This window comes from Pseudorca crassidens, chromosome 8 (genome assembly GCF_039906515.1).
Source record: "Pseudorca crassidens isolate mPseCra1 chromosome 8, mPseCra1.hap1, whole genome shotgun sequence".
NCBI lineage: Eukaryota > Metazoa > Chordata > Mammalia > Artiodactyla > Delphinidae > Pseudorca > Pseudorca crassidens.
The window spans coordinates 47,487,355-47,513,852 of record NC_090303.1 but is presented as its reverse complement, the minus strand read 5'-3'; the positions used below and the strand labels follow the sequence as shown (position 1 = coordinate 47,513,852).

Below are 26,498 nucleotides of genomic sequence, written 5' to 3'. Positions count from 1 at the left end.
TTATAAGCTACTTCATATGTTTTAAGAAAGAAATGAGGAATACATAAATAAACAAATAACCTAGTAATTATTTTCATTGAATTTGAAAGTCATTTCATGTTTCAGAATTTGTTAGTGATGGTTTACTTGTACTCAAATGTAACTCAGTTTTAGACATTCTTATTCTGCAGCATGTAACTCACACCTTAAAAAAATAATCAGAGAGTTCCAGAACTTGCAGAAAATATATATACAGTATTTTGCTTTTTTTCCCTTGTACTGTCTGAGGTAGTTGTTTAGATCTAGTGAGCCTTCCAAGTTAATTATACCCCAAGGAAGTCCATAGACCTCAGGGATTTGATGGCAATGTATCTATTTATTGAAGTTCTCTTTGGGTGAAGTAAAATAGTCCTTAAAGAATAATCGATGGAAAGACCCTAGTACAGATTTATACAAGAAAACAAAAATGCCGTCTACTTCAAATAATAAGGCTTTAAAACTCTACATTTTTTAGATACTGATAACATGAATACAAGTCCCCCTTCCCCCACCCGCATTGCCACACAGCAACACACACTCTCATACAGCATCCTGTTTTGCAAGTCCCAAAGATGGCTCTATTCCTGGTTAAAAAAAAAAAAAAGTAGATCATTTTTGGTACTTTTTAGTGTGCTCTTTATTTTGAGTGCCTTTTGAAACACATCCTGCTGTGTTCCAGAAATAAACTGGCAGCTCCCTCTCTCGCCCTGTTGAAACTGCTCACCCTACAGTTCCCCATGCAAACAAAGCTATGAGAAAAGCCTTTTCCCAACTAACAGCTTGAATGTGCTCTGGGAACACCAACATGATTTTTTAGTTAACGTTAATTCTACTTAGCTTCAATTATGAAAGAAATGGGGTTTCTTCGAACACCAATTAACAAAGCAAACCCCAATAAAGGGAAAAATACTGTCTCCCCACCTCCAGCCCCCAACAGGAAATTCCCCCCTGTTGAGCTTTCCCCAAGGTCTCTATAAAGTTTTTCTGATGAACTTGCTAGAGCCTTAATGAGAATGAATCAGCACAGATTTTCCAGCATATAAACAGAAATATTTAATTTCATGAAAGGGGACAGCATGCTTGACTCTGCCCAGCCTACTACGTAATATCTTCAGTTTTTCTCCTTCCTGGTAATTTATTTCTCATGGTATTTTCACTACAGTAATTCCTCAGGGTTTCCGAAACCTGAGGACTATACCTAAACATCATAGGTGAAAAAAAATGACTTAAGCCTTTACTTCATTGCTGACTCCATTTTGTTACTTGAAGCAGAGGGAAAATATTTGCCCACTTTGTGTTTGCTCGGAATAAATTTTCCTGCATGGGCCTCTCCCAGGACCCAGAGGGACAATCATACTTCCAGACATGCCCAGGGGGCAGAGCAACATATCCAAAGATCCCACTAGGACAACATTTCTCACACCATGTTCAGAAAAAAACACAAGATGTTATTCTGTGTACTATCCAGAAAGTGTTCTGTGGTCAAATAAATTTGGGAAATGCTGCAAGCCATGTTCTTTTAGAAATTCACAAAACATTTTAGCATGTTAAAAGCTCTGAAAAGAGTTTTAATCAAAAAGAAACCCTAAGTAACTTTGCTTAACTGTTTTTATTTTTCCAACTAATTTGACCACAACACCTTGCTTCATGTAACACTAGCATTCTACAAATCACTGAAAAAGGTGGAAAGGAATTGAATACTTACTAATCACCAGCTGTGTGCATTGAATGTTTGAATTAATCCTCTTAACCCTGTGAGATAAGTATTATACCCATTTTACAGGTTAAAAATACTTAGAGGTTCTCACATCCAGTTTTACATATATAATTTACAATAAATAAATGTGTAATGTATAATAAACTATAAGCTAGCATTCTAATCCAGGTCTGTCTCGACTTTAAGACCTGTGTTCTTTCTACTCCTTTACATTTACTGTTTAATCCCCAAACTAAGTTTTTGGTGTGGCAAAAATTTGACTTACCTCTTGCCCTGTATTGACAGATTGATTATATCTAGGTAGCAGGCTTCATGAGGGCAGAAGCTGTGTGTATTGTTTTTATCTGTGCCTCTCCAGTACTCGGTACAGTGCCAGGCACACAGGAGACCCTCAACAGCTATTGGACAAAAGAATGAATGTGAAAGTACTACACTTGTCCAGACTATGCCTTTTCAATGTGAACTAGAGAACTTTCCAGGGACAGTAACTTGGATGGGTGAGGAGATTTGAATCTACATCGCGTGAGGAAAAATTGACAATTTTAACTGGTAATCTGAGTTGGAGAAGTCTCTTCAGATATTTGAAAGATGGGACTGTCGAGTGACAATTGGATTACTCAGGCATTAGGTGGGATGAATTTATGACCTTCAAGACTCCATTCAGGCCTGGAATTCTATGAGCTTTTGGGCTGTTAAAGATGCACAAAAGAGTGGTGTAGTTCACAGCCTCTGGTGATCAATTATCTTTCTGGACGCTCAACTCTAGAATCATATAGCTTGGAATTTCTGTCGGGGTTTTCCAGAGAATAAGAACTCAAGAGGATATATAAAAATATATTAAAGGATATTTATTATGAGAATTTGCTCACGTGATTATGGAGGCTAAGATATGCCACAATATGCCATCTATAAGCTGGAGACTCAGAAAAATCAGTGGTATAATTCAGACTGAGTCTAAAGGCCTGAGAACGAGGGGAGCTGATAGTGAAACTCCCATTCCAAGACCAAAGGACTGAGAAGAGGGGGAATGAAGCTCTGATGTCCAAAGGCAAGGAAGGATGGACATCTCAACTCAGGAAGAAAGAGAGAATTTTCTCTTCCTCTGCCTTATTGTTCTGTTTGGGTCTGCAGTGGATTGGATGCTGCCCACCCACATTGGTGAGGGTGGGTCTTCTTTACTCAGTCTAATTCAAATACTAATCTCTTCCAGAAGCACTCTCACAGGGACACCGAGAAATAATGTTTTACCGGCTCTCCAAGTATCCCTTGGCCCAGTCAATCTGACCTGTAAAATTAACCATTGCAATTCCATAAGGTATTCATACAATTTATAAATATAGCTAAGGATAAGTAGTTTCAAGGCCATCAACACAACGTTTCAGTCATACAAAAAGAACCCCAGTGGCTTGATATTGGAAAAACCAAAGCTTTACTGTACGACAATTTGTCATAGAATGAAACTTGACATAACACCAGTAACATCTCTATTGGAACCTATCCAGTGACCTTTATTTATAAGAAGTGCTAGAAAGGACCTTATTATAGTGTGTGTCCCCCAAAACAACATCATTCATGGTTCTAGCATGCAAAAAGTGGTATTACAATGAATGTATCAATATTTAGGCATGGAGGGTGTGAGTAAAATTTCAGACTAGTAACATCTGGGAAACCTTTTGTATGTTAAGCAATTAGTTGTAATATTTATAGAAAACCAAAAAGTACAGGGAACTATTTTGGATTGGGGTCGGGAGGAGTGCTTAGAAAGTTATATATGTAGAGATAGAGATGTTCTGACATGGAAGAGAGTACGAAAACATGAAGGAATGAAGGAACTGTATTACATAAAAACACATTACACTTTTATAGTGTGTGTGTATAATAGCCGTAATATTTTAGTGGATAATTTGGAAAAAAACACCACAAACCATAAAGAACAACTCTGCACACTGTGCAAACCTGTTTACGATTTTTCTAAAGACCAATGTGGAAATGTAAAAAAAGTATTGGGCTTCCCTGGTGGCACAGTGGTTGAGAGTCTGCCTGCCGATGCAGGGGACATGGGTTCGTGCCCCGGTCCGGGAAGATCCCACATGCCGCGGAGCAGCTGGGCCCGTGAGCCATGACTGCTGAGCCTGCACGTCCAGAGCCTGTGCTCCACAACGGGAGAGGCCACAACAGTGAGAGGCCCGCATAACGCAAAAAAAAAAAAAAAAAAAAAAAGTATTGACAAAATCGGCTCCATAGTTAGGTTCCCCTATAATCCTATGTAAACTGTTGTCTACTCTGGTGTCAAAGTTAATAATGCCTAATTATTTACTGGGATTTTCCTCCTTGTTCCTAATCCAATTAATTGGGGTTAGAAATAGTGCTTTAATACCTCTTCTAGGGAAAGCACTGGAAATTGTTCATATATAAAACGATATGTGTTATTTTTTTAAAAAAGCAAAATAGAATATTCTTTAGATCACTTGGAAGTCATTTATTCAACAAAAGTGTACTGAGAGCCAACTACATGCACAGCACGTTGGGGACTCAGTAAAGAGTGAAATATGGTCTGTCTAGAAGTGCTCACATTCCAGAGAGGAAGAAAGAATATTTGACAATACAAGAATACAACGTGGAAAGTGGCTATCACATGCAAGAGAAGAAGAGATGAAGTGCAGTGGAATTCAGAAGATGGTATTTATTTACTAACCATGTGTCAGGTCTAGACTCAACAGACTGTCATGCTTTTGCCTTCCATGATATTCTGCTCCACACAAAAGATATGACCAAATGCGCAGGATATACATATAGTCTAGAAACATTGATATAATTTTTTTACAGACTGAAGATATTTTGATGACATTTTGATTATTTACCTATGTTTTCACATTATACAGATACTCTGTAGATACAAAAACAAAACAATTTTATGGGCAATCTATTCAAAATTATATGGAATAAGTGAGTGTCTTGGAATCCTGGATAATCTCCATTGTTTGAAATGTGAATTTTCACTTAATTTGTTTGCTAATAACTAATAGGAATAAACTATAGAATAACTAGAAAAGAAAACATACGTGTTCAAGCCTTAATAGCATATAATGGGCAGGCATAAGTAAGTGAATAAACCCTATTTTTATTTCTCCCGCTAGATTTTATGTGGTTTTCTAAATATGTTCATAAGAAGAAACTAGAGATAAATTACTTTAAAATGGATAGTGTGTGTGCTGTTTAATTACCAGGAACTAATAAGCATTTTGAATCAAGTAAGACTGAAGGTTCTTAACTCTGTAGCTTAACCTTGTTATATACTTTAAATTAAGAAACATAAAACTTTTCTTCAAAGAATAATTTTATGCTCAGAATTACTAAAGGCATGTAGCATAGAATGACTCTATCTTTTCCTATTGTAATCTTTGCATTCTTCTTTTTTTCTAAGACATAAGGTGACATATCCAAGTGCTTGTCCTTCATCAGATGTTTCTATGAGTAGCAGAGCAGAAAGGTCTAATATCTATTCATTTGTAATGTGTCATTCTGAATGTAGTAAGGACAATTGACTTCACATGTCATAGGTAATTAGAAAAATCATCAGTTCTAGATATTTAAAGTATAGCACCGTATACTTTTAATAAGTACATGTATTGATGTCTTTCAATGTGTCTGAATTTTCTTCCATCTCTCACTTTTATAGTGGGTAAATTATCTCCATGGCCACTTAATTTAAAAGATTAACCAAAATATACTTCCTCTTATTTTAATCCCTTAGCTGGGATTGTGCAATAGAATTTTACTGTGTTTTTAACTGCAAGCAAAAAAAATTTATTTCTGTCCTGAGATTCAGTAACCCAGAACGTTCTGTCCCTAGAAGTAATTTTTAGAGGCTCACCTGAGAAAACAAGAGAGTTGAATAAGGTGTAGGTGAAAAAAGGAAAGTTGATATGTCATGTTCAGACAGCAGGGAATAGTAGGCTTGTGAATGTTGTGCTTTTTAGGAAGGGCCCAGCTAGTTCAGGTGTAAATGGCCAGCTAGGCTCTCTAGACTTATTAACAACAGTTCAAAGGACCTGTCTGCTGATGAATTCTAGTGAGCTGAGCTGGAATCACCCAGATGTCCAGGCCTAAGGACATGTGTGAATCAACACTTCAGGATTGAACTGTGCGTTTACTGCTGTTCAAGGGCATGGGTCACCTTTCAGACTTTTTACAGATTTGACACATTCATTACCAGAAGATGGACATTTAGGGCAGCATTCACTTTCTAAATAAGGTATCTTCAATACAGGAAAGCTTTCTAATATACTAAGCCATTTAATATAAGGGACTTGAAGCATCCGCCGATTTTAGAATCTACGGGGTGTCCTAGAACCACTCCCCCTTGAATACTGAGGGACAGTTGTGCTTTTCTGGTGGGATCCTGCCTCCAGAGGCATCTTGGCACCAACCAATCATCGAAACATCTGCTAGGTTTCAGACCTCCTCAGACTAGACCTTTCTCCCAGTATGAAATATGACTGATCATGGCTGGTTTCCTGAAACCCTCTTTTCCCTCGGTTTCCTTGATGCTGAGTTTTCTGCAAACTATCCTAGTTTTCCTTCCATTTCTCTGGCCTTTCGTCTGAGAATCCTTTGCATGTGCATCTTTCCCTAAGCAGTCTTTAAAAACACACCATGGATGTATTGTCAACTACAAATGATAGACTGGGAAGAAAATAGACAATACGCCTGCATTACTGTTGGCTAACCTGCAAACCAAATACTGCATCCCCAAAATGTATTGTAGCTCAAATATAGCAGAGGTTTATTTCCTGCTCACCTAACAGTCCAGACTGGGGGTTCATGGCTGGCAGGTAGCTACTTAACATGGTAATTCAGGGACCCAGGCTCCTTTTATCTTGGGGCTCCACCCTACCCATTGTCATCTGCATGCACCCAGTAGAAGAGTATAAAAACACAAATTGGAGGCATGACAGACATTTTGGCTCATAATCCCCTGTCTGGAACATAAATACAGTTACACACACACACACACACACAAACACACACACACACACACACACACACACACACACACGTTACAGCAAAGGAGACTAGGGAATGTACTCTAGCCGCGTGCCGAGGCAAAGAAGTGGAGAATTAGATTTTAAGAGGCAGCCGAAAGACTACCACAACACATTACAATGGATGTCATTTATATTCAAGAGCTTCTATAAATTGAGTAGAAACACAACAGAAAAATGAGTAAAGGCCATACACTTACAGACACAAAAATATTATCAAAGCAGATATGCAAATCATCAATAAATAGACGTTCAATCTCAGTAATTGTCAGGGAAATGCAACTTAAAATAACAATAATGTATCATTGTCAAATATTTTGAAAAGCAATACCAAGTGCTAGTGAGTGTTCAGGGAAATAGACATTCTCATACGTTGTTGATGGAAGTGCAAATTACAATAACTTTTAAGGACAATAATCTGCAAACATGTATTAAAATATAGTTACACTCTCTAATTAGCAATCTGACTTTTGGGAAACTGTTTGCAGTGGATGCTGTGATTACCCCCCTGGATTTCCCTCCAGGGAAGAGAGGGATGCTGACTGAAGCATTCCTTCACCCAGCTGCCAGCAGTGTTGCCTGCTGATGGCTCACAGCTGTGTCCCTTTTCAGGAATTTTTCCTGCACAGAAGGAAGCTGTCTTACCCTAGGCTGTGTCTCCTCCCTAGGGGCAGCCCACCTGTACTGACTGGTGAACTCAGAGGGTATAAAGGCTAGCCTCCTAATGTCAATTGGGGACTGGCTCCATGAATAAAAATACATGACTTCTCCCAAGAGTATCTGCAAGAGTCATTACATATCAGAATGACAAAAGGTTGTTTTATTAGTGAGTCAATAAGTCATAGAAAAAGAGCTCCAGGTTTTACCTATTTGGAGACTAGTATTAGATGAGGAACTCCATTTGTTTATGTATTTGTTTGTTGATCTCAAGGCACAAAGTTGTCTTCCTTGAAACTGCATTACGTATGTTCAGGGTTTCATCTAATTACAGTAGAGCAAATTGCCAGTTTCACTTCTTCAACAATTTTCGTCTACTACTCAGGTACGATTAGGCATAGACAACTAGTTTATACTTCAGCCTGGATGGTTGCCATGCTTAATTTTATATCAACTTGACTGCACCATGGGATGCCCAAATTAAACATTATTTCCAGGTATGTCCAGGTGTTTCCAGATGAGATTAGCATTTGAACAGGTGGACTCAGGAAAATAGGTTGCCTTTCCCAATGTGGGTGGGCATCATCCAATCCCTTGAGTCCCTTAATAGAACAAAAGGCAGAGTAAGGAAGAATTTGTCTTTTTGTTTCCCGCCTGCCTGCTTGAGCTGGGACATTGGTCTTCTCCTGCCTTTAGACTAGGATTTATACCATTAGCTCCCCTGGTTCTCAGGCCTTTGGAATAGGGCTAAAATTACAATACTGGCTTTTGTGGTTCTTCAGCTCACAGATGGCAGATCATGGGACTTCTCAGCCTCCATAGTCACATGAGCCAATTCCTCATAATAAATCTTTATATCTGTCTCTCTATCTATATCTATCTATAGGTATATAGGTAGATAGATAGGGAGATAGATATATAGATATCCTGTTGGTTCTGTTTCTCTGGAGAACTCTTAACACCGTGGTCTGCACTTGACCTTCATGACAACTTTGGGAAGTACCTATAAGGTTATTGATGTGCCCATTTTACATATAATGAAACACTCTAAGGAAAATTTTTTAAAAATAGACAAGGATGCCACAAGAAAAGAAAATTATAGGCCAATATCCCAGATGAACATAGATACAAAAATCCTTAACAAAATATTAGCAAGCAAAATTCAACAATATAATAAGAGACTCATACACATAATCAAGTGGGATTTATTCCAGGGGTGCAAGCCTGGTTCAACATCTGCAAATCAGTCAAGTGATACACCACATTACAAAATGAAGGGTAAAAGTCATATGATCATCTCAATAGATACAGAAAATGTTTGACAGAATTCAACATCCATTTATGATAAAAACTCTCAACAAAGCAGGTGTAGAGCAAACGTATCTCAGCATAAAAAAGGGTCATATATGATAAGCCCACAGCTAACATATGCTCAGTAGTGAAAAGCTGAAAGCTTTTCCTCTAAGATCAGGAACAAGAACAAGGATGCCCACTCTCACCACTTTTATTAAATATAATATTGGAAGTCCCAGCCAGAGCAATTAGGCAAGAAAAGGAAATAAAAGTAATCCAAATTGGAAAGGAAGAAGTGCAACTGTAACTGCTTGCAGATGACATAATATTATATATAGAAAACCTTGAAAACTCCATCAAAAAAACTGTTAGAACTAATAAATGAAATCAGTAATGTTGTAGAATACAAAATCAATATTCAAAAATCTGTTCTGTTTCTATACACTACAAACATATTACCAGAAAAAGAAATTAAGAATACAACCCCATTTACAAATGCATCAAAAAGAATAAAATACCTAGGAATAAATTTAACCAAGGAGGCAGAAAACCTGTATACTGAAAACTACAGGACATTAAAGAAAGAAATTGAAGACATAAATAAATGGAAAGATATTCTGTGCTCATGCATTAGAATAATTAATATTGTTAAAATATCCATATTACCCAAAGCAATTTACATATTCAATGCAATCCCTATCAAAATTCTAGTGGTATTCTTCACAATAAAACAATCCTAAAATTTGTATGGAGCCACAAAAGGCCCTAAATAGCCAAAGCAATCTTGAGAAAGAAGAACAAAGCTTGAGAAAGAAGAGGCATCACATTCCCTGATTTCAAACTATATTACAAAGCTATAGTAATTAAAACAGTGTGGTATTGGCATAAAAACAGACACAAGACACACATGGAACACAATAGAGAGCCCAGAAATAAACCCACCCATATATTGTCAGTTAACTTATGACAAAGGAGCCAAGAATATACAAAGGGGAAAGGACAGTCTTTTCAATAAATGGTCTTGGGAAAACTGGACAGCCATATGCAAAAGAATGAAACAGGAAAACTGCATTGCACCATACACAAAAATTAACTCAAAAAGGATTAAATACTTGAATGTAAAACCTGAAACCATAAAACTCTTAGAAGAAAACAGAAGTTGTAAGCTTTGACATAAGTCTTGGCAATGATTTTTAAAATCTGACACCAAAAGTAAGAGCAGCAAAGGCAAAGATAAATAAGTGGGACTACATCAAATTAAAAAGCTTCTGGGGGGGGGGGGGCTTCCCTGGTGGCGCAGTGATTGAGAGTCTGCCTGCCGATGTAGGGGACACGGGTTCGTGCCCCGGTTCGGGAAGATCCCACATGCCACAGAGAGGCTAGGCCTGTGAGCCATGGCCGCTGAGCCTGCGCATCCGGAGCCTGTGCTCCGCAACAGGAGAGGCCACAACAGTGAGAGGCCCACGTACCGCAAAAAAAAAAAGCTTCTGTGGGGCTTCCCTGGTGGTGCAGTGGTTGAGAGTCTGCCTGCCGATGCAGGGGACACGGGTTCCTGCCCCGGTCTGGGAAGATCCCACATGCCGTGGAGCGGCTGGGCCTGTGATCCATGGCCGCTGAGCCTGCGCGTCCGGAGCCTTTGCTCCGCAACGGGAGAGGCCACAACAGTGAGAGGCCCACGTACCGCAAAAAAAAAAAAAGCTTCTGCACAGCAAAGGAGCCATCAACAAAATAAAAAGGCAACCAACTGAATGAGAGAAAGTATTTGCAAATCGTATATCTGATAAGGGCTAATATCCAAGATAAATAAAGAACTCATACAACTCAATAGCAAAAAAACAATTCAATTAAAAAATAAGCAGAAGATCTGAAGACATTTTTCCAAAGAAGACATATAGATGGCCAACAGGTACATGAAAAGATGCTCAATGTCTTTAATCATCGGAGAAATGCAAATCAAAACCATAAGATATCATCTCACACCTGTTAGAATGGCTACTATCAAAAAGACAAATGTTGGTGAGGTTGAGGGGAAAAGGGGACCCTTGTGCACTGTTGATGGGAATATAAATTAGTGGCTACTATGGAAAGCAGTATGGTGGTTCCTCAAAAAATTAAAAATAGCACTACCATATGATCCAGGAATTCCACTTTTGGTATTTACCTGAAGAAAGCAGAAACACTAACTTGAAAAGATATATGCACTCGCATGTTCATTGCAGCATTATTTACAATAGCCAAGATATGGATACAACCTAAGTGTCCATTAATAGGTGAATGGATAAAGAAATTTTGGCATATATGTATACAGTGGAATATTATTCAGTCATAAAAAGAATGAACTCTTGCCATTTATGACAACACGGATGGACCTCAAGGGCATTATGCTAAGTGAAATAAGTCGGACTGAGAAAGACAAATACTGTGTAATCTCTCCTGTAAGTGAAATTCTAAAAAAAAAAAAATAGCACAAACAAACCCCCCCCCAAAAAAAAAAAACCAAAATCATACGTACAAAGAATAGATTGGTGGTTGCCAGAGGCAGGGGCTATGGAGATGGGGGGGAAAGGGTGCAGGGGGTAAGAAAGGTAAAAAAAAAAAAATTTTAATTAAAAATAATCATCCACAGCCAGTTCATTGTAGAACTGGAACTTAAACTGAAGTTTCATTGTCTAGAGTAGGTGAGTCCTCTTCGGGCACTTTTTTTTATAATGACCCACAAAAAAAGCCTGGAGTTGCTTTCCTTTTGTAATATTTCTTCCATTTCCTCAAAACCAGTAGTTATTCCAAGCAGGAACTTGCATTCAAGTCATAGCATCTTAAGGACCCTTGTATACACTTATCTCCATCAGAGAATAAAAGAACAAATGCTTCTTGAGCAGAAGCTACATCTTCTTGCAAGATTTGTAATTTTGTCCATGTCTACATGATAAAAATAAAATGTTTTCTCCACTAAAAGCAATTGGAAGTGTGTGTGTGTGTGTGTGTGTGTGTGTGTGTGTGTGACAGCAAACTCCTCTTGACTTCCCTTTCTATTTCTGAGACTGAAAAGCTCTTGCTCACAACTCTAAGGGTCTGCCGGCTGCAGGGCATGCAGCAGCGCTGTGATGCATGCCCAAAGGACTGTCAGGTCTGTGTGAGATATGCTGCCTCAGGGCACCAGCCCCTGTCGAATCCAGGCCTATTACAATGTGGGTATCTTTCCTTCTCCTGAACATGCATCTGACAATGATCTTTCATTGTAATAATTGCTGAGGAAGTAACCAAGGTGTGGCTTTAGAACAATCAGTTCTTTTCAGAGTTGTAAAACTACACTAAGGAAGCCTTAATTTTAGTCCCTAGAATTAAATTTTTTTTTAAAAAAACCCTGTGGTTTCAAAAAGGCCTTTGTTCTGAACACACTCCATACCTCTCCTCTCCTCTCCTCTCCTGCCAGCAACTGTGTCTAGACCCGTGTGGTAGGCGTCCCTGTGCAGTTGGTGATACCTCGCTTTTCAGCCCTCACTATAGAATTCCACCCCTACCACATAGTGTTGCTTTGTATTTTGTTTGGGATAGATATTGGTATATATTAGCAAAGGTTTAACTTTTAATTATTAAATTCCAGCCAACAGAGGCAAGTGAAAAACAGGTAATTCCAAATCTTTTGTATTTGTTTTCTTTTAAGTTTTATTGGAGTATAGTTGATTTACAATGTTGTGTTAGTTTCAGGTGTACAGTAAAGTGATGCAGTTATACATATACATATATTCATTCTTTATTTTTTTATTTTTTTTTTTGCGGTACGCGGGCCTCTCACTGCTGTGGCCTCTCCTGCCGTGGAGCACAGGCTCCGGACGCACAGGCTCAGCGGCCATGGCTCACGGGCCCAGCCGCTCCGCGGCATGCGGGATCCTCCCAGACCGGGGCATGAACCCGCGTCCCCTGCATCGGCAGGCAGACCCTCAACCACTGCACCACCAGGGAAGCCCCATATATTCAGTCTTTTTAAGAGTCTTTTCCCATATCGGTCATTACAGAGTGCTGAGTAGAGTCCCCTGTGCTCTACAGTCGGTCCTTATTAGTTATCTATTTTATTTATAGTAGTGTGTATATATCAATCTCAATCTCCCAGTTTATGCTACCCCCCCACTTTTCCCCCTGGTAACCATAAGTTTGTTTTCTACATCTGTGACTCTATTTCTGTTTGGTAACTAAGTTCATTTGTATCATCTTTAATAGATTCTGCATATAAGCAATAACATATGATATTTATCTTTCTCTGTCTGACTTACTTCACTTATTATGATAATCTCTAGGTCCATCCATGTTGCTGCAAATGGCATTATTTCATTGTTGTTTTATGGCTGAGTAATATTCCATTGTATATAAGTACCACATCTTCTTTATCCATTCATCCGTCGATGGACATTTAGGTTGCTTCCATGTCTTGGCTCTTGTAAATAGTGCTGCTGTGAACTTTGAGGTGCATGTATCTTTTCAAATTAGAGTTTTCTCTGGATATATGCCCAGGAGTGGGATTGCTGGATCATATTCTATATTTAGTTTGGAATGGGTGAAGGGTGTAAGGAGGACTTCTGTCACATTCTTCTTCCTCTCCTTCTTCTTCTCCTCCTCCTCCTCCTCGAGGGGGGTAGAAGACTAACTTTCTGACATTTCCTCATCTAACCTTAAATTTTCAACCCCCAACTGAAGAGATGGAGCAGGGAATCAGGCTGACAACAGACAGAATATAAACTGAGATTAAAATCTGATGCCAGAGAAACAGTAAAGCAGGTCATCTGCATTCTAAAAAACCAGGAATTGACTGAACTTTATAGTTTCTTCAGCAGTCTCCCAACACTGAGTTTATTGTTTTCACAAAAGGCAATAGAGAAAAAGGAGAGAAATCATCAAACAGGTTGAAATTTTACATAAATAGCAAGCAGATGAATATGAGTAAGAGAATTCTCTGGAGTGCTGCTCCAAATGCTCCCCAAACTTCCCCTTCTGCCTGATGCCAGTAGAGAGCTCTGCTGACCCTGCTTCATCCCAGTCAAAACACAGCTGCCTTCAATGAGCCATACATTTGACAGGAAGAGTTCATCTCTTGCCATACCCTGAGGAAAGTCTGTACTGTATGTCTCTTCAAAGAGGGATGCAAAGGGGGACAGTCCCAAAGCATCAACATGAAAGAATTGATTGGATACCCAGGAGCCTGTCTCCACAACTGCAGCAAGTTGAAATTAAAACCCATTTTAATAATTTTAACAGATTTAGATGACAAGATCCTGAATAACATTTGACACGAGTAGTACAGTTGGCCCTAGTGATTTTAGATATTTTAGGAAATTTGTTTCTATCTTTCTCAAATCAGCATAAAGTTACCCATTAAAAACTGATATGCCAAAACTGAAAAAAAAGAACATGCCTTAAAAAAACTACCTCATTAAAATAAAACAAATAAACAAATATATCAAAAGAGAAACAGACTCAGAGATACAGAAAACAAACCAGTGGTTACCAGAGTGGGAGAAGGGTGGGGGAGGGGCAAGATAGGTGAAGGGGAGTAAAAGGTACAAATTACTAGCTATAAAATAAATAAGTTACAAGGATGTAATGTATAGCACAGGGAATATAGTCAATATTTTATAATAACTTTACATGAAATATAATCTATAAAAATATCAAATCATTGTGTTGTACACCTAAAACTAATACGATATTGTAAGTCAACTATACTTCAATGAAAAATATATTTTTTTATTAAAGTTTTAAAGAATCATAAATAAAAAATAAAATAAAACAAAAATCTCATTCTGGGGGCAGAATATCCATGACTTCTGAATGAAGAAATAACTATTCTCATTCTAGACTAAATGCATTTTACTTAGAGAAAGGAACATTCTTCACATTTCCCAGAGATCACAAAAGAAAATTTAAAACATTACAAAAGTTGTGTGGCTGCCTTATGAATTAGTCCTTTAATGTTTTAAAAGCAAGTACAGCAAATAAGCTTCATAGCAGTGCATTTTTTCCTCTAAGGGACCAATGAAGATCTCTGTGGTTAGTGATATTTTTAATTCAGCTCTGGACTTTCTCCAGGAAATCACTCATAATTACTAATTGTATTTTTGTAAGTTAATGAAAGGATGCAGAATTTTTTCAATGCCTCCTTTCACTTGTGTAATTAATGATGTTGCTTTTTTACATGATTGAGTAAAGCTAAAATACAGAGACATGAATTAACTGAGAAAGCTTCTTTGTGCAGTCTGATAGAAATTAAGTATAAATCCTAGTCATGCAATTGTCTTAAACTATTCCTTCATCGTCATTTTTCTTCATTTTTTGCTGCTTAGATTTATAACAAAAACTAGCAGAAAAGAGAATCATTTAGCGAGGTTGTTTTAAATGTAGTTTTCCATTGATTTGTGGACAATCATATTTGCAAAAATATATTAATGGGATTTCCTTAGAGAGCTTTTTCACAGTGTTGAATTTAACTGAATGTCAGTAAGAGTAAAGCACCCAGAGTGTATTCTCTGATGCCTCCAAGATTTCCAGACTGAAATTTAGATAGCTCCTTAAATTTGTGAAGTCAGGTCTTTTCAATAAAATCTCCAAACACTGAACACACTATCAACCAAATATTCAATTAACATTTAAAGAATAACAAACAACTGCAAAGTGCACTTGTTTTTTTAAACAGATATGGATTTTCAGCAAAAGAAACTATATTCTGGGCAAAAAGCAAGCAAACAAAACTCGAAACCAATAAATTTAAAGGATTAAAATCATACACAGTTTTCTCTGACCACAGAGAAAATTAAATTAGAAAATAACAAAAAGAAGACACCTAGAAAATTCCCAAGTATTTGAGAATTAAATAAGACACTTTTGAATGACTCATGAGTCAAAGAATATATCACAAGGGAAATTAGGAAATATTTTGGGGTGAAGGAAAATGAAAATAAAACTTTTCAAAATTAGAAAAAAAAATCTCCAGTTCTTTTATTAGATTGAATGGAAGTTTATGATTTGGGGGAAAACATTCTAGGAATAATAAGGAGGAAAAACTAACATTTTGCATCAGAAGGTGTTGGTTTCCCTTTCAGACTCTTCTGATAACTAGAAGGGCATCATCATGGAAGTACACAGGTAGTCGCAAATGGTATGTGTTTCTGAGCCTCTTAAAGACTGTTACAGAAACTTAACCATGCATTAGACTCTTCTTTCCCCTTGCAAGCTCCCTGCTATGTTGCTCTCTAACATATCCTTCCTTCCTTCTTTTGTTCCTCCCTCCCTTCCTTTTTTTTTTTTTTTTTTTTTTTTGTGGTATGCGGGCCTCTCGCTGTTGTGGCCTCTCCCATTGCGGAGCACAGGCTCCGCAGCGGCCATGGCTCACGGGCCCAGCCGCTCCGCGGCATGTGGGATCTTCCCGGACCGGGGCACGAACCCGTGTCCCCTGCATCGGCAGGCGGACTCTCAACCACTGCGCCACCAGGGAAGCCCCCTCCCTCCCTTTCTGCTTCCCTCTCTTCCCCTTTCCTTCCTTCCTTCCTTCCTTCCTTCCTTCCTTCCTTCCTTCCTTCCTCTTTCCCTCCCTCCCAACTTTCTCACTCTCACTTTCTTGTTTAAAATTGCTTCTTTCCTTCCTTCCTTGCTATTATTGTTGTTGTTGTTTGCTTTATTTTTCACAAAGGAGAAATATTCCAGCCCTTGAAGATAGTTTGAAGCCAGGCGTTTATTCCCAGTTTGGGCATGGAGAAGAGATTCACTACTAGATATTTAAAGCTCAGCTAAACATTCAGTCTGTGATTGGAATGATTAGGTTGTAGACTGATAGCAGGGGCACTGAGTGCAAAGTAACCCAAAACTACTAAGGAGGTACCAAGAGTTATATGTCAATGAATATCAGGTTCAGGAGAGAGGAATGATCAAATACAAAGCATTATACTACTACTACTAGCAAATAGTTAAAGAGTGCATACTATGTGCCAGGTACTTAGTATATATACTCATATTTTTTGACAACAGTCCTATGAACCAGGTACAATTATTATGCCCATTTTATAGATTAGGAAGTGGAGGCACAGAGGAGATAAATAACTTGTCCAAGATCACACATTAGTATAAGGATTTAAACCCAGGCATTCTGGCTTCAAAATCATCCTCTTAGATGTGGATGTACATAGAGACTGTCATACAGAGTGAAGTAAGTCAGAAAGAGAAAAACAAATATCGTACATGAACACATTTATGTGGAGTCTAGAAAAGTACAGATGAACCTAGTTGCAGGGCAGGAATAGAAAGGCAGACATAGAGAACGGACATGTGGACATGAGGGGGAAGGGGAGGGTGGGGCGAACTGGGAGATTAGGATTGACATATATACACTACCAAGTGTAAAATAGATAGCTAGTGGGAACCTGCTGTATAGCACAGGGACCTCAGCTCAGTGCTCTATGAAGACCTAGATGGGTGGGATGGGGGAAGGCAGGAGGTCCAAGAGGGAGGGGATATATGTATACATATAGCTGATTCACTTCACTGTTTAGCAGAAACTAACATAGCATTGTAAAGCAATTATACTCCAATAAAAACAATAATAATAAAAATAAATAAAATTTTAAAAAAAACAACCAAAAAACCAGGGAAAGATTTCTGCAAAGAGAGTTATGCAGCCTGAGAAGAGTACAAGGAATGAAGGAGTGTATTGTGGTTAAGATCATTGGCTCTGGAATCCAGACAGAGCTGAGCTTAAATTCTGCTTCTGTCACTCCATAGCTGTGAGACCATAGGCAAGGTACTTTTCTGAGCCTGTCTTCTCAGCTCTCAAATCTGAATAATTATACATACCTTTCAACATTGTTGTGAGAATTAAATGAAGCAATGTCTGTTAAGTTCTTTGTAGCCCAACACCAGGCACAAGGTGCTTAATGAACAAGACATTCATACATATACGTACATACAGGTATGGATAATCTGAAGGGTGGAAAGGAGCCTGGGAATTTCTAAGTGGGAAGAAATGTTCTTTATTTCTGTGATGAAGAATACTCATTGGTCTTTTCCTATAGAGGTGTTGAGTTTTAAAATAATTTTTTAAATTGGCAACTCTTATTTAGTTTTCAAGAATTCACCTGTACTTTTGAGGCTCCTTCTGAAAAGGAGCAGTGTCCATCACTATGCAAAAGACACACACACATAATATTGGGACAAACCTTTTTGTGGCTTGGACCTCTTGCCAAGAAATATAGATAGAATGGATGAAAAACACTGGAGGTGAAGGCTGTGCATGACTCTCCCAGCCCTCAGCCAGTGCTGATGCATTTACGTTTGATACACACTTTAGTTAAGGCAGTAAACAAACTTCACAGCCCAAGAATAATTTTGGATTACTTATTTCGACGAACACATTCCCACTGCGTTCCTACTGATTATGAATTAATTCCACTCAGGTATTTCTCACAGGGAATGTTTTATAAAATTATCATATGCAAATAGCTTGTGGCATATTTACCCTTTTTTATTTTTTTATTTTTTTATCCACACCAGTTATTTTGTGGAGTGCTTCTCCAACAGCACATCAAAACTTGCTTTTCAGTCATTAGGCACAAAATAAAGACTTCTACACTTGGTATTGTTTCACAAGTCTTGGAACTAGATGACTTAGTTTTCTTATTTCGGAATCTGAGAATCCCAAAGTATGAAGGCCTGTTCTTTGCATATTCATTTATGCCTGGCGACTCAGACAGGTACGGGGGAGAAAAAAATCATCACGTGGAATAAACTGCAGTATTGTTAGTCTCAACATGCAAAGTTATTCTATGATACCTAATTTCAATCTGCTATGCCTAATTAAAGTGGTGATAAAATGAGAAATAGAGAATCTGAATTTTAAATAAATTTTAAAATATATGAGCATTTTTAAAGAACTTAGTGGTAGAACACTTCCAAGTAAAATAACGCATCATGCTTAAAATAATCTTCAGAGTCTTTCCTTTTGGTGGGATTGGCAGACCACCCTTCAGAAAGCTTAGGCGGACAGTCTCACAGTAGACCAAGAAGTTGGTTCTTTTTGAAGATAGTAAATAGAATTCATGCTCCATGTTGCCTGAGGAGGTTTAAGTGATGCATTTCATACTCTATCTTGGGCTTAGTGAATTCCAAATTCAAATCTAATACCAAGATTAAATTAGAAGCTCAGAAGCTTTGTGGCAGAGACTTTTGTTTCTCTCAGATTTAAACACGTAACTGGTCAGACTGTGTCAGCTCATGATGGCACCTACTGAGAAAGATAGTCCTTAGGTTAATCAGGGCACAAGCTAGTGACAATATATTTGGCAAAACATTTCCATATGTAAAAATTTAAATACAAAGTGTTATTCATCAAGATGCTAACAGTTAGTGTATTAGTAAGCAAATACATCTATGTAAAATAATGAGTCTGGTTTTTGGACAGCCTAGGAAAACCCAGAATCACATGTTTAATTATTTGGTAAGTAGCAACACAGGTCACCCCAGGGAATCTCTGTCTATTCGTGGTAGCGCCTTGACCTAAACCAGCTTCACAACTACTAGACATTGTCCTCAAGTTACATGGCAGCTTAATTTGCCTGTATATGCTCATGAGCTAAAAGACATGACAGAAAAGGATGTCTGGTAAAGAAAAAAGGCACCAACCCACCATACCTCCAATGTCTTGAGGATCCTAGAGGTGAGCTAATCCCATACAGTGCTGAGGTCTTATATTTGCCACAGTAGCTAGTCTGTGAGTTCTGGGCTGAGTGGAATCCCTTTCTTCTGCTGGGGTCTGTGTAAGAGATTTCAGTTTTCTCTAAATGGAATAGATGTGGCTCAGAATCAGGCACCCAAGACTAATGCCAGTTTTCTTTCTGTTCCCCCTTTCCCTGCTATGGAAGCCACAATATACAGTGGAGGTGAGGAAATGCATTTTTCAGAAAAGCAGAAAGATTCTCCTAGAAAGGGAGGCACTGGCACTTTGGATCCTCAGAAGTGGGAGAACCTAAGACCAGATGAAGTCCTAGTTGGAATAATTAAGGTAAACAGCTAATTAGAGGCTTTTGAAGCCTGAGTGGATGGAGGAAACGAGAAATAAAGGTGAAGTAAGCCAAAATGGCAAGCTTTCTTGAAAAATTCCTGCCTGAAGCCAAGAGGCATGAAGTTCTGCCAAAGAGAACAGAGACTGTAAGGTTTCAGACACAGAAGGGATTCAGAATTATTGCTTTGTAGACTTAAGAAGGAAGGGCCCAAATCTAGTGATAGAATATATTTAACCCATCTTTAAATGCTTACAACTTTTAAATATTGTTCTTTAATATGTATGCCTCTTCATCCATTAGGCTATTAGAATAAGTCATTCCAGGTATTTATTTTTTTTGCCAAAAGACTATATTTACCAATTCACAGTGACACTAACTTGGCTCTTCTTGGGAAAGTCCCACTAGTTGCTTCATACAGCCATAAAGTAAGGCGCCATTATTCATTGGGCAGGGGCTTCTTGAACTGGAACATTGAAATTGGGAAGAACTGCCCAGCCCAGCCTTTATCGGGGTATTCCTACACCTTCCCAGTAATAAAGACCATACATGCATGTCCATCCCAGAGAAAATCCCTAGTGTCATCCTAAATTGGCATGGTCCCCTTGGGTACATGGAGGATGCTGAGTCATGCCCCAGCTCAAAGCTTTATTGTCTTTCCACCTCAAACCACAGAGAATTTATGTATTAAGCTCAACAGCTTAAACTTTCCTCTGTGGCCTACTGCGTACTCCTGGCCCTTGGTGCAGGGTGCAGTGTGGCTTTAACAGTTAAAGTATTTTCTTTATGCTCTACCAAGGAAACAGGAAATCATACATAATTCTGGTTGTAGTGGCATTAAAGAAAAAGCATCTCAGCCTGCTTTCACCTACCTAATTCAGATAGGAAAAGACAGTCTTAGCCATAAATTCCAAAAAGGAATCCAGAAGTAAAAGTGGAATCAGGGGAGTGACTGAGAAATACGGAGATTAGAAATCTAAATGTCACGAATATATATTTACAAAAATGTTCATTGCACTATTTTTCGTGATCATAAGAAATTGGAAGCAGCTTGAATATCTATCAATAAGATGATGGTTAGGTTAATTATACAACCACCATACCATGGTGTGTGGTAGACAGGGAGATTATATGAGATAAAGGAGTGTGGTAGATAGAGAAAAATCCCTTATACATATTGTTAAAAGGAGAAACGAATTGCATAGCAATACATATTGTATAATCGCATTTATTTCATAATCAACATTACGCATATACAGAAATATTATACATATATTCTTAAATGCATTTTTATATGGTCTGAGAGAATATTCCTATCAGTGGTTACTTCCGAAGTGGAAAGTGAGTTGGGGAATGAAGGGGGAAAGAGAGACCTAGATTTTTTTACTGCACTGATTTAGGATTTTAAAAAATGTTTTTACAATGAACATATATTATTCACATATCACTTATTTATATAAAAAATAAATAAAGGTGAAGAGCAACACCTAATGGTTCCTTACCTTAGTATCTTAATTTTTTTCTTTTCACCTTATCCAGTTTTCTCTCTCTCATTCTCCTAGGGATTTTTATAGATACCTCTTCATTTTTATAACACTTGATAGAATCATGTTCCTATGCTTTTTTAGGCCAGCAAATATTGATGGATTAATATATCAGGGTCTCAGTGGTTATATTAATTTGCTAGGGCTACCATAAAAAAAAACTACCGATTGGGTGATTTAAACAACATAAATTTATTTTCTCACAGTTCTGGAGGCTAGAAGTCCAAAATCAAGGTTTGATTTCTTATGAGGCCTCTCTCCTTGTTTTCTGTTTCTTGTGAGGCCTCTTGTTTCTTGTGAGACCTCTCTCCTTGGCTTACAGATAACCGTCTTCTTGCTTTGTCCTTACATGGTATTTCTCATGTGCACACTCAGCAATTTGTATTTCAATTTCCTCTTCTTATAAAGACATGAGTAAAATTGGACTAGGGACCACACTAACAGCCTCAGTTTAACTTAATCATGTCTTTGACAGCCCTGTTTCCAAATACGGTAGCATTCTGAGGAATTGGGGGATTAGGACTTCAACATATACATTTTAGAGGGACAAAATTCAGTCATAAGAATGAGCCTGGAGCTCAAAATTTTCTTTAAATGTTCACACTTGTCCACCAGAAGAAACCATAAAGACCTTGAGTCCTTTAAGTGCAGATCTGTGTTCTTAAACGAGGGCTCCTTGTCACCTCCAGGCCACTCCAAGGGAATGGGCATGCACCAAAAGTCAGCACTTTGAGACCCCTCTCATTCACCTCAGGGGAGGTGGTATGGCACACCATGGTGAAGAGAGGACGGGCTTTAGAGTGAGACCACCTTCTCTGCCACTTACCTGCTCTTCTTAGACTCTAGTTTTCCATCTGAGGTAGGAGGACAGTAATACCTGCCTCAGGGTCAGGGCCAACTACATACATTTTTGGCCTTAGAGCAAAATGAAAATGTGGGGCCTTGGTTGGGGTGGGGATGTCAGTCTTCCCAACCCACTGGCAAATGGATAACACCCAAGGGATTGTTACCTCTGTGCTAGAACATAGGTAGTACCTGGATCAGGGCTGGGCAAAAGGCCTCCAGCCAGTCATTCCAGTTGTCAGCTACCTCCTTGCTGCACTGAGATGCCCCAGGGGACACATGCCTGACCATGATCCTCCCCATGGTCATGTCCAGGTCTCCAGCAGGAACAGACGGCAATGATGGATCGCAGCCTCTCCTTGTCGATGCAACCTGGTTGCCACCCCAGAAGAAGGGTGGCTTATTTCCCATGTGTGGGGATGGGGGAAGGGGGAGGTCAAGTGCTGCATGCAGCTCCAGGTAGTGGGGAGCTGGGGGCTGAGAACCTGTCCAGAGAGGTGTGGAGGTGGTGAGACATGGGACAGCATGTGAGTTCAGGCTTCAAATCCCCAGCGCATACTTCAATGTTCTATCAGATTTCACCTACAAACCACAAATTCAAAGATAAAATTATTAAGAATTTCAAAACACTAACTGCAGAGCATTAAGCCCCAAGTACAGGGCCCTTCTGAGCACAGTGTCCTGTGCGAACGGGCTGATCTCATGCTCATGAAGCCACTCTGCTCACGGCTAAATAACCTAAGAAAGGCTTACTTAACACAGAGCCTGATACACAGTATGAGTTCAGAACAAGAGTGTCTCTCTCCATTCCCATTCATTAAAGGAAGCTTAAAGTTACTCTTGCATAATTCACTGCCTTCATAGGACTTCTGTCACTTATCAAAATGAGTTTATCAAAGGATCCAAACAAAAATAAACCATGCCCTCTCATCCTTCAAGACCCAGCTTAATTTCCATCTACTTCAATAAGCCCTTGCTTTTGAATTAACCTCTCTATTTCCTCGGGTGGAAATTCTCCAAGAACTTTGCTTGTTCCTGTATTTAAACTCTGCCTTAGTCCAACCCAGGCATGTTGGACTATAGACATCAGAAGGCCCTGGGAGACAAGCTAGCCTCATCTGATTGTGTCCTTATAATACCTAGCACATGAAAATAAGTTTGGGGTTGAATTAAATCCAATGGAATTGAAATGGATTCTATCTATTCTAAGGAAGCACTTTTCTAATTTCTGAGTTTCTCATTCCCAAATTTGGTTATACATTTTTAAAGTAACACTAAGTGACCAGTGATACAGGAAAAAGCTAAAGCTCTAAAATGAGTTTAAACGAATTGTGGGTTTTCTTTGAGATTTCAGGGAAAAAGTTCTAGTCCAACACAAACAAAATGTTCTTACCAAATGATAATTAGCCAGATTGGTAAGTACATACATGAAACTCCATAAATTCAAGACATTGAATAATATTTAAATGGTCAAATGACAAGGCTTCCATTAAGTTATTATTTAGGAAAAAAGTGTCTATCCTAGCACACCTGTAATATCCTTTAAAAAAATGCATGATATGGACTTGAAGAGAATGTAGAGATATGAAAAGACATTGATTTGTCAGGATGATGGGGTTATAGTAAAATTATTTCTTTATTTACTCTTGTGTTCAATACATTTAGGAAATAAGCTAAAACAAAATGTTTCTATTCATACTGCTACTTAACTTTAGTCCTTGAGTATACTATTCCTTCACGAATACTAGTCCCAAGGGAAGGGTAAGGTTTTGACTAATCAAGATTTGTCACATTTGAAAAGAAAACACAAGAACAACAGAATTCCCCTACCAGATGATTTCCTAATATTCTTAACTAATCAATTTCTAAGATTAGTGGACTTTCCTGTTAGTTTCTTAAGAGGTCTAGGATTCCTATGAACATTTATACCTTTTTAAAAGCATACCTTTGGCATTTTATTCAAACTCCATTCATTACCGGTATGTGCCAGGTGATGGATTCTCACGGATTGTTTTTCCTAGAATTTGCCTCCCACCAAAAGAGCATAAACTATCAGTTGTGGTGGTCCCTAAATATGTGATGATTATCAGGAACACTTTTTGTAGACTTGTTCTGGAAGATTTTATTTAGGCAAGGGCCAACTATTTGTAATATCCTCTAACTAATTTATCGCAGACAAACTTGTTCTATTTCAAATACCAACCTTAAAGATGTAGGACTTCTAATAAGCCAAAAACCGTTCCTTGTACTTTGAGAGTCCTTTGGCTTATAATAGCTTGTGGTCTCTGCTCCCATGAAGTTTTGGCAACCCTCACTTAAAAAAAAAAAAATCTCAAAAGAAATTCACATCTGGATTCAATTGATTGGACTTTAACCAGCCTCCATTGCAGTATGCAAATAATCGTCCTCCGTGGTATGTACTTCATGGCTGATAAAACTGAGGTGTCTTATTCTCAGAGCCCCAAACTTCTTTCTCATTTCCTTCCTTCCTCTGATACCGAAACCTTTCAAACAGACAGATGTCTTCATCCAGAATGCATCTCAAATGCTGGACAATATTGCCGAAAAATGTCAGTGCTGTACTGCAAAACATAAAACAAGCAGATGTGAAATTTCATTAACAAGGTTGCCTCACTGTGAGGCAAATGGACTCCTTCCAACCATCTCCATAAGAGCAGACTTAGAATATGAACACAACTCTTTCCACATCTCTGTTTTCCTCACTTAATTCCTCACACTTTTATACTGACCCATGCTCTCTCCACCTCCCACTCACCCACCTGTCCACAACATCCAAAGTCCCCTTGTTTTTGCAAATCTAAAGGTCATTCATCTCTTCCCTTCTTTCAACTCTTCACTGCTGTCTATATTTTGTTTCAATGACTTGCTTATTTTTCATGATCTCTCTTAAGATGTCTAAAACATGGAGATTGTTTTAATACTTGGAAAGTGACCTAGGATACCCAAAGAAAGTTAAGTAAAATTTTTGCCATGCCCAAATTTCCAGAATACCCAGTAATCTGAATTTCCTAAAATCTGGAGGCAGATGCTTCTAATACTAAACTCGAGAACTTGAGGACAGCTAATCAACATGATTATATATTATATATCCTTAATTTCAATTCTAGATGTGAAGCAATATGCCTACACAAATGTTCCCATCGACGGTCTCTGCAATGGATGCTAGTCCATTTGAGAATTCAAACTTAGATATATCATCCTATTAGTTTCTCTGACATTTATCCCCACCCCCACACCCCCAATTTCAATTCCATGTGAATTTAACACAGGTGCAGACTCAGGCTTAACATAAGGGAGCAATTTTCTGATTCATTCGTGTAAGACCCCGCGGGAAAGGGAGAACAAGATGTACCAAGGTAATATTGTATTGTCAAAAAATTAACTTAGCTTGTTTTTCCACTGAGGCAAAACTACCCACATCCAAATGCTTAGATATGTAAATTAGGTCTCACATACAGTTCTTGTCTTAGTCATAGTGTGGTAGCATTTTGAAAACTCATTCTCAAGAAAATAATTTTAAGGGAATATAGATAGATGATTATTTTAATGGGATTTTGAGGGGAGAAGTCCATATACATTGTTGTTTCAGTTCTGCTGGGGGCAGGGGTGCAACAGCAAAAAATAAGGTGGTCCCTCCCCCCAGTCACACTGCTCTGCAAAAGCCACTCTTGTTCTGAAAGGAAATGGCATGTTGAAACATTTTTTATTATTATTTATAAAAATTCTTAGGTTTTATTAGTCCAGGGCTCAGTGAGTCTTCTAGCCGAACTGTACAGTTATTCAGTGCCTAGGAGCAGAATGGAGGGAGAAACTAATTAGCATAATTCTTACATCACCACCAGAAATTCTTTATTTGCCTTCAGGATCCACATTGCCGTGTGCTGATCAATATGACAAGGTCAGTAACCGTGTTTTTGTAACAATGAATGCTAACAAACTCAGGCCTCACACACATTGTCATTGTTTAACAGGGTCAGCTGAGTTAACTGAGAGCATTATGCATGTACAGTGCCAAGAAGACCCCATCAACAGTCAAATATACAGTGTTATCATTTTAGCATAAGTAGTGGAGCAACAGATTGCCCAGCTGTGCGCAAGTCAGATTTATCCAAAGATTCTGCACCAACCGTTGAGCCATAAGAAGGATTTATACCATGGCACAGGGGCACTGGACAGGGAGATGGGAGACAAGGGTGCTAGTCTTGCCTCTGCCACTTCTTCTCTGAAGGCTCAGTTTACACAGCAATAGAATGAGAAGTCAGACCAGATGACTTTGAAAACCTCTTTATGCCCCCAAGGCTATGATTCTAAGGCAGTGTACAGG

General features: G+C 38.5%; 2 long non-coding RNA genes across 2 annotated transcripts in view; one reads left to right on the top strand and one right to left on the bottom strand.

Moving 5' to 3' along the window:
* LOC137229038 (uncharacterized) overlaps positions 1–26,498 on the top strand; it is a 258,826-nt gene that overhangs the window by 108,846 nt on the left and 123,482 nt on the right. The window lies entirely within an intron of this gene.
* Positions 21,055–26,498, bottom strand: part of LOC137228581 (uncharacterized) — a 38,762-nt gene continuing 33,318 nt past the window's right edge. The window contains exons 2-3 of the long non-coding RNA XR_010945308.1: positions 24,357–24,735; positions 21,055–22,735 (exon numbers count right to left, since the gene is read on the bottom strand). This is a non-coding gene — a long non-coding RNA (uncharacterized lncRNA). The remainder of the gene's footprint in view (positions 22,736–24,356; positions 24,736–26,498) is intronic.